The sequence below is a fragment of the Triturus cristatus genome, chromosome 1_1 (assembly GCF_964204655.1).
Source record: "Triturus cristatus chromosome 1_1, aTriCri1.1, whole genome shotgun sequence".
Taxonomy (NCBI): Eukaryota; Metazoa; Chordata; class Amphibia; order Caudata; family Salamandridae; genus Triturus; species Triturus cristatus.
Genome location: NC_140579.1, coordinates 29979838 through 29990446, shown reverse-complemented (window position 1 = coordinate 29990446; position 10609 = coordinate 29979838). Strand labels below are relative to the sequence as shown.

The 10609-nt window shown below is 50.1% G+C and overlaps 1 pseudogene; it reads left to right on the top strand.

The window, feature by feature from the left end:
* The first annotated feature begins 398 nt into the window (after positions 1-398).
* Positions 399-1428, top strand: LOC146869231 (28S ribosomal RNA; annotated as a pseudogene).
* Positions 1429-10609: the final 9181 nt, after the last annotated feature.

Here is a 10609-nt window from a genome sequence, read left to right as displayed (position 1 = left end):
TCTTGAATAAAAATAGGTCTCAAATAACTACATACACATAGTCACTACATATTGCATTGATTATTGATGTCCTGCTAAACAGGACTGTTCGTAGACAATTTTATATTGTTGGAATAGTACTGCAGGGTGTACTATCTCTGGCTTATACGTGACCCTAGTTCCAGTGAGGACAGCTTAAAGTGTGGCTGTACTCCGGAGTGAACAAATGTTGTATTGTTGGAAGCAAAACCGATTTGACGCTGATGGGCAGCATAATAACCCAGAATAAGCCAACGCGAGGTGGTAGAGATAGCCAAATGCCTCGTCATCTAATTAGTGATGTGCATGAATGGATGAACGAGATTCCCACTGTCCCTACCTACTATCTAGCGAAACCACAGCCAAGGGAACTGGCTTGGCAGAATCAGCGGGGAAAGAGTACAATGTTGAGCTTGACTCTAGTCTGGCACTGTGAAGAGACATGAGAGGTGTAGGATAAGTGGGAGGCCCTCGTGCCACCGGAGAAATACCGCTACGCTTATCGTTTTTTCACTTACCCGGTGAGGCGGGGGGTGAGCCCTGTGGGGCTCTCGCTTCTGGCTCTAAGCGCCCAGCACCCACCGGGCGCGACCCGCTCCGGGGACAGTGGCAGGTGGGGAGTTTGACTGCGGCAGTACACCTGTCAAACGATAACGCAGGTGTCCTAAGGCGAGCTCAGGGAGGACAGAAACCTTCCGTGGAGCAGAAGGGCAAAAGCTCGCTTGATCTCAATTTTCAGTATAAATATAGACCGTGAAAGCGAGGCCTCATGATCCGTCTGACTTTTTGGGTTTCAAGCAGGCGGTGTAACCACAAGGATAACTGGCTTGTGGCGGCCAAGCGTTCATAGCGACTTCGCTTTTTGATCCTTCGATGTCGGCTCTTCCTATCATTGTGAAGCAGAATTCACCAAGCGTTGGATTGCTCACCCACTAAAAGGGAACGTGAGCTGGGTTTAGACCGTCGTGAGACAGGTTAGTTTTACCCTACTGATGATGTGTTGTTGCAATAGTAATCCTGCTCAGTACGAGAGGAACTGCAGGTTCAGACATTTGGTGTATGTGCTTGGCTGAGGAGCCAATGGGGCGAAGCTACCATCTGTGGGATTATGACTGAACGCCTCTAAGTCAGAATCCCGCCTAAACCGTAACGATACCACAGTGCCGTGGAGCCTCGGTTGGCCTGGGATAGCCGGCCTCTCTCAGGGGGCCGGTTCGTAGAGCCGCTCGCTTGGGGACCTGAGCGTGGACGGAAGGGGGCCACCTCCATCGCCCTTAGTACCCTGCATGTTCGTGGGGCACCCGGTGCTAAATCATTCGTAGACGACCTGATTCTGGGTCAGGGTTTTGTAAGTAGCAGAGCAGCTACCTCGCTGCGATCTATTGAAAGTCATCCTCTGAGCCAAGCTTATGTCTCTCGGTGCGTGTGCGCCCGCGGACGTCCTCCTCCACCACACCCAGGGGTGGGTCCCTCTGCTGCCGGGCCGGCGGGAGGGACACGGAGGGGGTAACGCAGGCCTGCGGGAGGCTGCCTCCACCACGTGCCATCCGGAACGGGGGCCTCACCCTCCCGTCCCTGCCCCACGGGGTGCGCAGGATGGGGGCCACTATCCCTTGCGGGTTGGCAGGGTGACCGGATGGCCTGGGCCGGCCGGGCCTCCCTTTCCGGCTGCTCCCGGGCAAGTCGAGCAGAGAGGCGAGCAATGGCAGCCCCAGGAAAAGGAGCCTCCCGAGCGGCTGCCTCGGAGCGCCTAGCCACCCTCGCTGGACTGCAAGGGTGACTGGGTACAGCATCCTCCCAGGCCATCAAGGCGCTGGGTCGTCCCGGGTCATCTGGTCACCTGGCTGCACACCAGATGGCCCCGCGGGCCGGGTGACCAGCTGGCCCTGCGGGCCGGGTGACCAGATGGCCCTGTGGGCCAGGTGACCAGATGGCCTGCGGGCTGGGTGACCAAATGGCCCTGCAGGCTGGCGGCCGGGCTAACTCCAACTTTTGTCCTTCCCCAAGCTTCTGTAAGCCCCCACTACGCGGGGGCTTAATAGTCAAGAAAAATGGGCTCCCCGGGCAGGCTGTCAGGGAGAGGACATGGCCTGGGCATAACCCTCCTTGGTTCCAGCCGAGGGTCTGGGCGCTGGGGGCCAGGGGTCCACCGGGGCCCGGGGAGGCTCTCCCCAGCCTGGCTAGGGTTCGGAAGCTGGCCCCAGGCCAGGGGGCTTGTGTTCCGCCCCAGTGCCCCAGGGTGCGGGAGCCCCCCATCCTGCAAGCCAGCCGAGGGTCCGGGCGCTGGGGACGGGGGACGGGGGTTCCACCGGGTCCCGGGGAGGCTCTGTCCGGCCTGGCTAGGGTTCGGAAGCTGGACCCGGGGCTTGTGCTCTGTCCCAGGGTCCCATGGTGCGGGAGCCCCCCATCCTGCAAGCCAGCCGAGGGTCCGGGCGCTGGGGAAGGGTGCCCACCAGGGCCCGGGGAGGCTCTCCCAGGCCTGGCTAGGGTTCGGAAGCTGGGCCCGGGCCTGGGGCTTGTGCTCCGTCCCAGTATCCCAGGGTGCGGGAGTCCCCGTCCTGCAAGACAGCCGAGGGTCCGGGCACTGGGGATGGGGGTCCACCGGGGCCCGGGGAGGCTCTCCCCTGCCTGGCTAGGGTTCGAAAGCTGGGCCTGGGCCGGGGGCTTGTGCTCTGTCCCAGGGTCCCATGGTGTGGGAACCCCCCGTCCTGCAAGCCAGACGAGGGTCCGGGCGCAGGGAAGGGTGTCCACCGGGGCCCGGGGAGGCTCTCCCCGGCCTGGCTAGGGTTCGGAAGCTGGGACCAGGCCTGGGGCTCGTGCTCCATCCCAGGGTTTGGGAGCCCCCAATCCTGCAAGCCTGCCGAGGGTCCGGGCGCTGGGCACGGGTGTCCACCGGGGCCCGGGGAGGCTCTCCCCAGCCTGGCCAGGGTTCAGAAGCTGGGACCGGGCCCAGGGCTCGTGCTCCGTCCGGCTAGCCCCGGGGTGCGGGAACCCCCCGTCCTGCATGCCAGCTGAGGGTCCAGGCGCTGGAGACAGGGGTCCACCGGGGCCCGGGGAGGCTCTCCCCGGTCTGGCTGCTTTCAGAAGCAGGGACCGGGCCGGTGAGCAGGGGTGGCTGGCTTTATCTGCTACCCCTAATTACAACAGCCGGGAATGCACTTTTCGGTAACAAAACACATTCCTTCCACCTAATTTATCAAACAAACGACTCACTTAACAACAGGGGCCAGCTTCGATCGGTAAACAGCCGTTACAACAACTTTTTTACTTCGCAATACCATTACAATGCATGCATTACCACGCATGAGTTGAACATCGCAAAGTCATTACTATGCATTTTTTTAGAACGCACGGTCATTTATCATGCATACCTTTACAACAAATTTTGTTATAAAGGTATGTATGGTAAATGACCATGCGTTCTAAAAAAATGCAGATGATCCACGTCGTTGTAAGGAAACAGAGGCTGTTCAGTTTCCTCACAATGATGTGCACTGCCCCTCAGAGACGACGTGAACCAGGAACCATGAGGAGTGAGAGGTAAGGGGGTTAGGCATGGGGGTTACTTTTCTATGGTTTAGGGTAGTGCCGTGGTGTTTGGGTAGTGTAGGGGGCCGTGCTGGGGGTAGTGTTTTAGGGTTTTGGGTAGTGCAGTGGTGTTTGTGTAGTGTAGGGGGTATTGCTGGGGGGGTATTTTAGGGTTTAGGGTAGTGCAGTAGTGTTTGTGTAGTGTAGGGGGTAGTGCTGGGGGGAGTGTTTTAGGGTTTAGAGTAGTGCAGTGGTGTTTGGCTAGTGTATGGGGTAGTACTGGGGGTAGTGTTTTAGGGGTAAGGGTAGTGCAGTGGTGTTTGGGTAGTGTAGGGGGTCATGCTGGGGGTAGCGTTTTAGGGTTTAGGGTAGTGCTGTGGAGTTTGTGTAGTGTAGGGGGTCGTGATGGGGATAGTGTTTTAGGGTTTAGGGTAGTGCAGTGGTGTTTGGGTAGTGTAGGGGTCGTGCTGGGGGTAGATTTAGGGTTTAGGGTAGTGCAGTGGTGTTTGTGTAGTGTAGGGGGTCGTGCTGGAGGTAGTGTTTTAGGTTTAGGGCAGTGCAGTGCAGTGGTGTTTATGTAGTGTAGGGGATCGTGCTGACGGTAGCGTTTTAGGGTTTAGGGCAGTGCAGTTGTGTTTGTGTAGAATAGGGGGTCGTGCTGGGGGCAGCGTTTTAGGGTTTAGGGCAGTGCAGTTGTGTTTGGGTAGTGTAGGGGGTTGTGCTGGGGGTAGATTTGGGGTTTAGGGAAGTTCAGTGGTGTTTGGGTAGTTTAGGGGTCCTGCTTGGGTAGATTTAGGATTTAGGGTAGTGCAGGGGTGTTTGTGTAGTGTTTGGGTGTTCCTGCTGGGGGTAGTGTTTTAGGGTTTAGGATAGTGTAATGGTGTTTGTGTAGTGTAGGGGCTAGTGTTTTAGGGTACAGGGTAGTGCAGTGGTGTTTGTGTAGTGTAGGGGGTCGTGTTGGGGGTAATTTTAGGGTTAAGGGTAGTGCAGTGGTGTTTGTGTAGTACAGTGGGTCGTGTTTTAGGGCTTAGGGTAGTGCAGTGGTGTTTGGGTAGTATAGGGGGTCGTGCTGGGGTTGTGTTTTAGAGTTTAGGGTAGCACAGTGGTGTTTGGGTAGTGTAGGGGGTCGTGCTGGGGGTAGTATTTTAGGGTTTAGGGTAGTGCAGTGGTGTTTGGGTAGTGTAGGGGGTCGTGCGGGGGGTAGTGTTTTAGGGTTTAGGGAAGTGCAGTGGTGTTTGGATAGTGTAGGGGGTCGTGCTGGGGGTAGATTTAGGGTTTAGGGTAGTGCAATGGTGTTTGGGAAGTATAGGGGGTCGTGCTGGGGTTGTGTTTTAGAGTTTAGGGTAGCACAGTGGTGTTTGGGTAGTGTAGGGGGTCGTGCTGGGGTAGTATTTTAGGGTTTAGGGTAGTGCAGTGGTGTTTGGGTAGTGTAGGGGGTCATGCTAGGGGTAGTGTTTTAGGGTTTAGGGTAGTGCAGTGATGTTTGGATAGTGTAGGGGGTCGTGCTGGGGGTAGATTTAGGGTTTAGGGTAGTGCAATGGTGTTTATGTACTGTAGGGGGTTATGTTGGGGTAGTGTTTTAGGGTTTAGGTTACTGCAGCGGTGTTTCTGTAGTGTAGGGGTCGTGCTGGGGGTAGTGTTTTAGGGTTAAGGGGAGTGCAGTGGTGTTTGTGTTGTGTGGGGGTAGTGTTTTAAGGTTTAGGGTAGTGCAGTGGTGTTTGTGTAGTGTAGGGGGGTCATGCTGGGGGTAGTGTTTTAGGGCTTAGGATAGTGCAGTTGTGTTTGTGTAGTGTAGGGGTCGTGTTTTAGTGTTTAGGGTAGTGCAGTGGTGTTTGGGTAGTGTAGGGGTCATGCTGCAGGTAGTGTTTTAGTGTTGAGGGTATTGCAGTGGTGTTTGGGTAGTGTAGGGGGTCGTGATGGGGGTAGTGTTTTAGGGTTTAGGGTAGCGCAGTGGTGTTTGGGTAGTGTAGAGGGTCCTGCTGGGGGTAGTGCTTTAGGGTTTAGGGTAGTGCAGTGGTGTTTGGGTAGTATAGGGGTCATGCTGGTGGTTGTGCTTTAGGGTTTAGGGTAGTGCAGTGGTGTTTGGGCAGTGTAGGGGTAATGCTGGTGGGAGTGTTTTCGGGTAGTGCAGTGGTGTTTGTGAAGTGTAGGGGGTAGTGCTGGGAGTAGTGTTTTAGGGGTAAGGGTAGTGCAGTGGTGTTTGAATAGTGTAGGGAGTCGTCCTGGGAGTAGTGTTTTAGGGTTTAGGGTAGTGCAGTGGTGTTTGTGTAATGTAGGGGGTCATGCTGTGGGTAGTGTTTTAGGGTTTAGGGTATTGCAGTGGTGTTTGCGTAGTGTAGGGGGTCGTGCTGCGGGTAGTAGCTGGGCAGTACAGAGATACGCCTGGAGAATATAAATTTATTTTGAAGGGCGACAGGGCATTCCCGCATTCAACGGCCAGCCCCAGCAGCAGCAGGACGCCTCTGACTGCTCGGCTTCAGGCACCCATTCATTGCCCTCTTGCTTTGGGTCCTTTTGGGCCATACTTGAACCATTGTTCTTAGCTATTCCTTATCACTCCAGGTTCACATATCGGTGTACCTTTGTCTCCTAAAACCTCACCTAAGCACTCAACAGGAGCGCTAAAACGTGCTGTCATTTGAACTCAAGTTAAAAAATAAAAAGGGACTTGGGTCCTCACATGAGTGTGGCCACCATATTGATACTAAATAAGCTCTAATTGTGCTCCATACCAAGAAATGACTCAACAGTGGATCATGAGATAACTAAACTTGTGCCATTTTCGATTAACACCCCACTCGGTACCGTAGAGTAGAAAGAGCAACCAAATATATCAAACACAAAAAACGCTACGGCGCCATCTTGGATGATGAAAACCTGAAATTCCTGAGTGAATACAGCAATCGGCTATGTAGCGCAACAACCAACTAGGAAAATAATCAAAATCATGTCAATGTTAAAAAATGACCAATGTCATTGCAACACAACTATAATAAGAATCTAAAAGATTTGTTGAATAATTCCATGTGTGTGAATAACCAGTATTAATGGGATTTGCGCCCAGAGTCCAGGAATATATCGGTCGAAGAGAACAATTAGAACAATGTGCAATGCCCAAAAGTCCTACTCCCCAATGTAAATAATAACAAAAGATTCTCACAGAAAACTGTGCCTCCCGATAATGTTTAAAAGATCATGTTTCCATCTTTGAGAGCCCCCGTGAGATAGACACTGTAAGTAAAAAACCGGACGGCACTTTATACGCATTATAGTAAGGGCAGACCTGATCTGTAGTGCAGCAGACCAAGCGTAGCCGCTTTTCTGTCTTTTAAGAACATAATTATCAGTTGGTTAGGTATCTTACTAAACCTATGGGCCGTTGGGAGCAGGGACTCCTTTTTCGTCTAAGGGCCAGCACAGTGAAATTTTTACTATGTTTCTGTCTTGGCTTTCATGCTAACCTCAAATCTATGCCATGTCCTTGTGACGGCCAGACTGGGCAAACAACTCTACATTATTTATTCTTTTGTAAGTTTTATTCACAGTTCACTAAATGGTTTTTAACACATTTTTTTTTTTAAAGATCCACATGTTCATTTTGAAGCAGTCTACAGGACTATCCTCAATTTGTAAAATGAGGAATTGGTATTTCGTGTGGGCGCTTTTCTGAAAACTGCTGTTCGTGCCCGGCACACAATGTGCACTGTATGAATGATATTATTGTATTGGTTTTACACATGGTTTTCATGATTATTGTGAATTGTGCATTTTTATGTGTAAACTGTTATTTTATGGAAATGTTTTTATCTGAATAAAGCTATTAAATTGAAAGCTGATGCCCTCAAGAAAGTACGCGAGCCAGTTTCGAGCAAGATCCCTTACACCCGTTCAAGTCTCTGTATCTGAACTCGGTTTCAACCAGGACTTAGATCTAGTAAGATAACTTCTTCTGAACCCCCTTCACCAAGAATAATGTTGAACTCCTCCAATCCTCCAAGAAGTGCTGTTCCAGTGCTGTGTCCAAGTCTAAAATCTGTTTGTGTAGGTTGCAAGATCTTGTTAGTTTCCAAGAAGGAAGGTATGTGCTGATTGCTATGTTTGTACAGCATCTTCTCAACCCCCAATAGTAATGTAATGATACTGTCATTTTCAGCTAGCAATGGTTATGAAGTGGATTGTTTTAACAGTGTTGTTACCACTGCATGTTCCCAGGGGGATGAAACTACTCATTCCTTAAAGAAAGATTGAGCAACTGCAATACTGGAAAGATTACTTTTGCCTCCTACTTTAAAATATATAATGGAGCAGGTTTAGTGCTGAGCCTGCTCTGACGACAATCATATAAGCCAATAGATCTTCTGCACTAAAAGATGGAAAAGATGAAAGTGTCTCCCTGGGAAGCCTTGGTTGCCAAGGCGAAATAAGCAACTGTGAGTGCTTAGCCTTGTCAGAAAGCAATAGGTATATGTCTGAGACTTTCTCCATTTCCTCTCCAACCTTTTTCAGTCCATTTTTACCTCCAGTAAGTGAGACTTATCCATGGAGACCCTCTATGATGTCTATCATGTCGTACAGATTAATGGTTTCTAAATGGAATGGCCTGGTCTAAAGAGGCCATGAGCCAATTTCAGTGTTGCATTAGAAATATTATCTCCTAATTCAGGTCTGAAGTTACCAAGAATGGGTTCCCAACCCATGGAATCTAGCTTAGCCTGGCAAAGGTCTGTCCCCACGGTCTGTGCTGGAAGACTGCTAATTCACTCTCCTTGCAGAGTATATTCAGTATTGAATAATGATACTACTGGAAGTGGGTTCAATTCAAGCATATTAGAAACATTACTAAAAACAGGATCAAGAAGATGTCCTTTCTTGTGCGTTGGTCCAGCAATGTGTTTCATCAATTCTATACATGCTATATCTTGTATTAGTTAATAAGCATTGTGCTATTTGGATCATCAGAATAAATATTCAAGTACCTCAAAGGGGCAAAGTTAGCTATGTGTAATGTCAAACTGGCAGTTGCATTTGTGCAGGTGGCCCTGGGGTATGAGAGACCACTACCCCATAGAAAGCAAATGTAGAGGTGACATTTATATAGAAATACATGCTTTCACAGTCCTGCAAAGTTGGAGGGGCATAGGTGTATTTTAGTATTACTTTATGAGTTATGGCTATCCCTCTGCCTATCTTACCACTCCTAAAATATGATAACCTGTCGGCAAAGCCTGTATCACATCCTGCATAGAACCATCATGAAGCCAGGTTTCTTCTGAGGAATAGCACATCTGGCTGCACCTCGCAGCTAAATGAAAACAGATCTGGTTTGTGTTGCGCTAGTGATCAGCAGTTCAACGTAAACAGCCCCCACCTTTCAACTTCCTTAGGAGCAGTGTCGTTGGTAGGCTGGGATTTGTTTTGGGGTGATGTTACAGGCCTCGCACCCAATGAAACAGTACTAGGGTCAATTGAATGTAAACAAGAGTTGTTAATACTTTCTTAAAGACCCCCCAGTTGTTAGGGTGAATATGACACCCTGGTTTGAGTACAAAATACCAGAGATCCTTGTCACTGGGCAGACGGGCATGCCTTTGGTGCTGCTGTAGTGTGCCAACCGTGTGTATCTGCCGTGCCTTCGCACTGCAGCCTTCATTTATAAAAAATAAAAACCTGGGGAACAACTAGAGAGCCTACCAAAATGGCATCTCAAGTTGTCTCAATTAAGTAAAAATAAAGTGTAGAATTATTGAAGTTGAAAACAGAGCATCCCCTTTTTAGACTGGGCCGGGCCACCCCTTAGGCGTTTCCACAGATACCTACTGGCCTATGAATCTATTCACCCAGGCTGGAGCTTAAGGTTGGTGCCAATATATCTTATTTGTTTTATTATTTTGAGCTAGGCCTGGCAGTTGCTTTAAACTTTTCTGTCCCTTTCTGTGAGTGCCTTTAGCTGTGTGTAGCCCTCAAATCGATTTGATTCTGTCCTGGCTCTACCCTTTCTAACTGGAGTCATTGACAAGGCAGGATGTGGAGTTTGCCTATCTCACCTTCTTCTAGCAATAATGGGGAAGCGTGCCCGTGTTGGGAAAAAACAAACTTTAATCACGCAATCCCCAACAACTCATCATCCCACTTCCATTGACAAGATGTTTCAGAGGGCTATAGGGGCGGTGTCAACTGAAATTGAATTGACTGAGATGCGCTTATCGCTAACACCGGACCTAGCCCTTACCCTGACTAACCCCTATATGCAATCTACCTCACCAATTGTGGACTCTGACTCCTCTAAGACAAAGCCCAGGACTCGTGTTTTGATTCACAATACAGCCATCACGAACGTGCACATGGAGGGCACTCCTCCAGGCCCAAGAAAAAAAGGGAAAACTAAACTTGATACGAGGGTTGGGACTAAATGGAAGAAGGGTGCCACGAAACTTATAATGAATGGCGTCTTGGGGAGGGGAGGGCCAGGTGGCCGTTCAATTGAAGGTTCAGAACAGCCAACCTGGGTGGCTAACTTGATGATGGAACTCCAGTCACAAATGAGGCAAGGACGAATTTAACGCTTTAATCACCCAGGTAGATAAGCTTACAACGTTGCTAGAGACTCATGTGGGCAAGGTGAATCTCTTCATCGGCAAGTGCCACAAACTTTGTCTCCCTATCACAGGGCTGATCACACCTCTGCAACTATCCCTGCCAAACCAGAACAACAAGGGGGATGTAAATAGACATGTGATTATTCTCAATAAGTCAATGGATAAGGACAGTGCCCATTGTCAGGGGCCCAGAAGATATACCCCGTGATAGCATTGTGATTAACCTCAGAAACCCTCAGGTTGTAAGGGCCCTTCTAGACCGCAACCAACAAAGGCAGGCAAGTGGTATAAGCCCTCTCCCTTTGGGCTAATTATACCCTCTGGGACTGGTGTCGGAAAATAGATTGTGGATTGTGCATGAGGCAGGGATCAGGCAGCAGATTGAGCTAAGGACCATCTTGGGACAGGAGCAACCAAGGCCATTACTTTTTAATTTACCAATTACAAATAGATTTGTGTCACTAGAA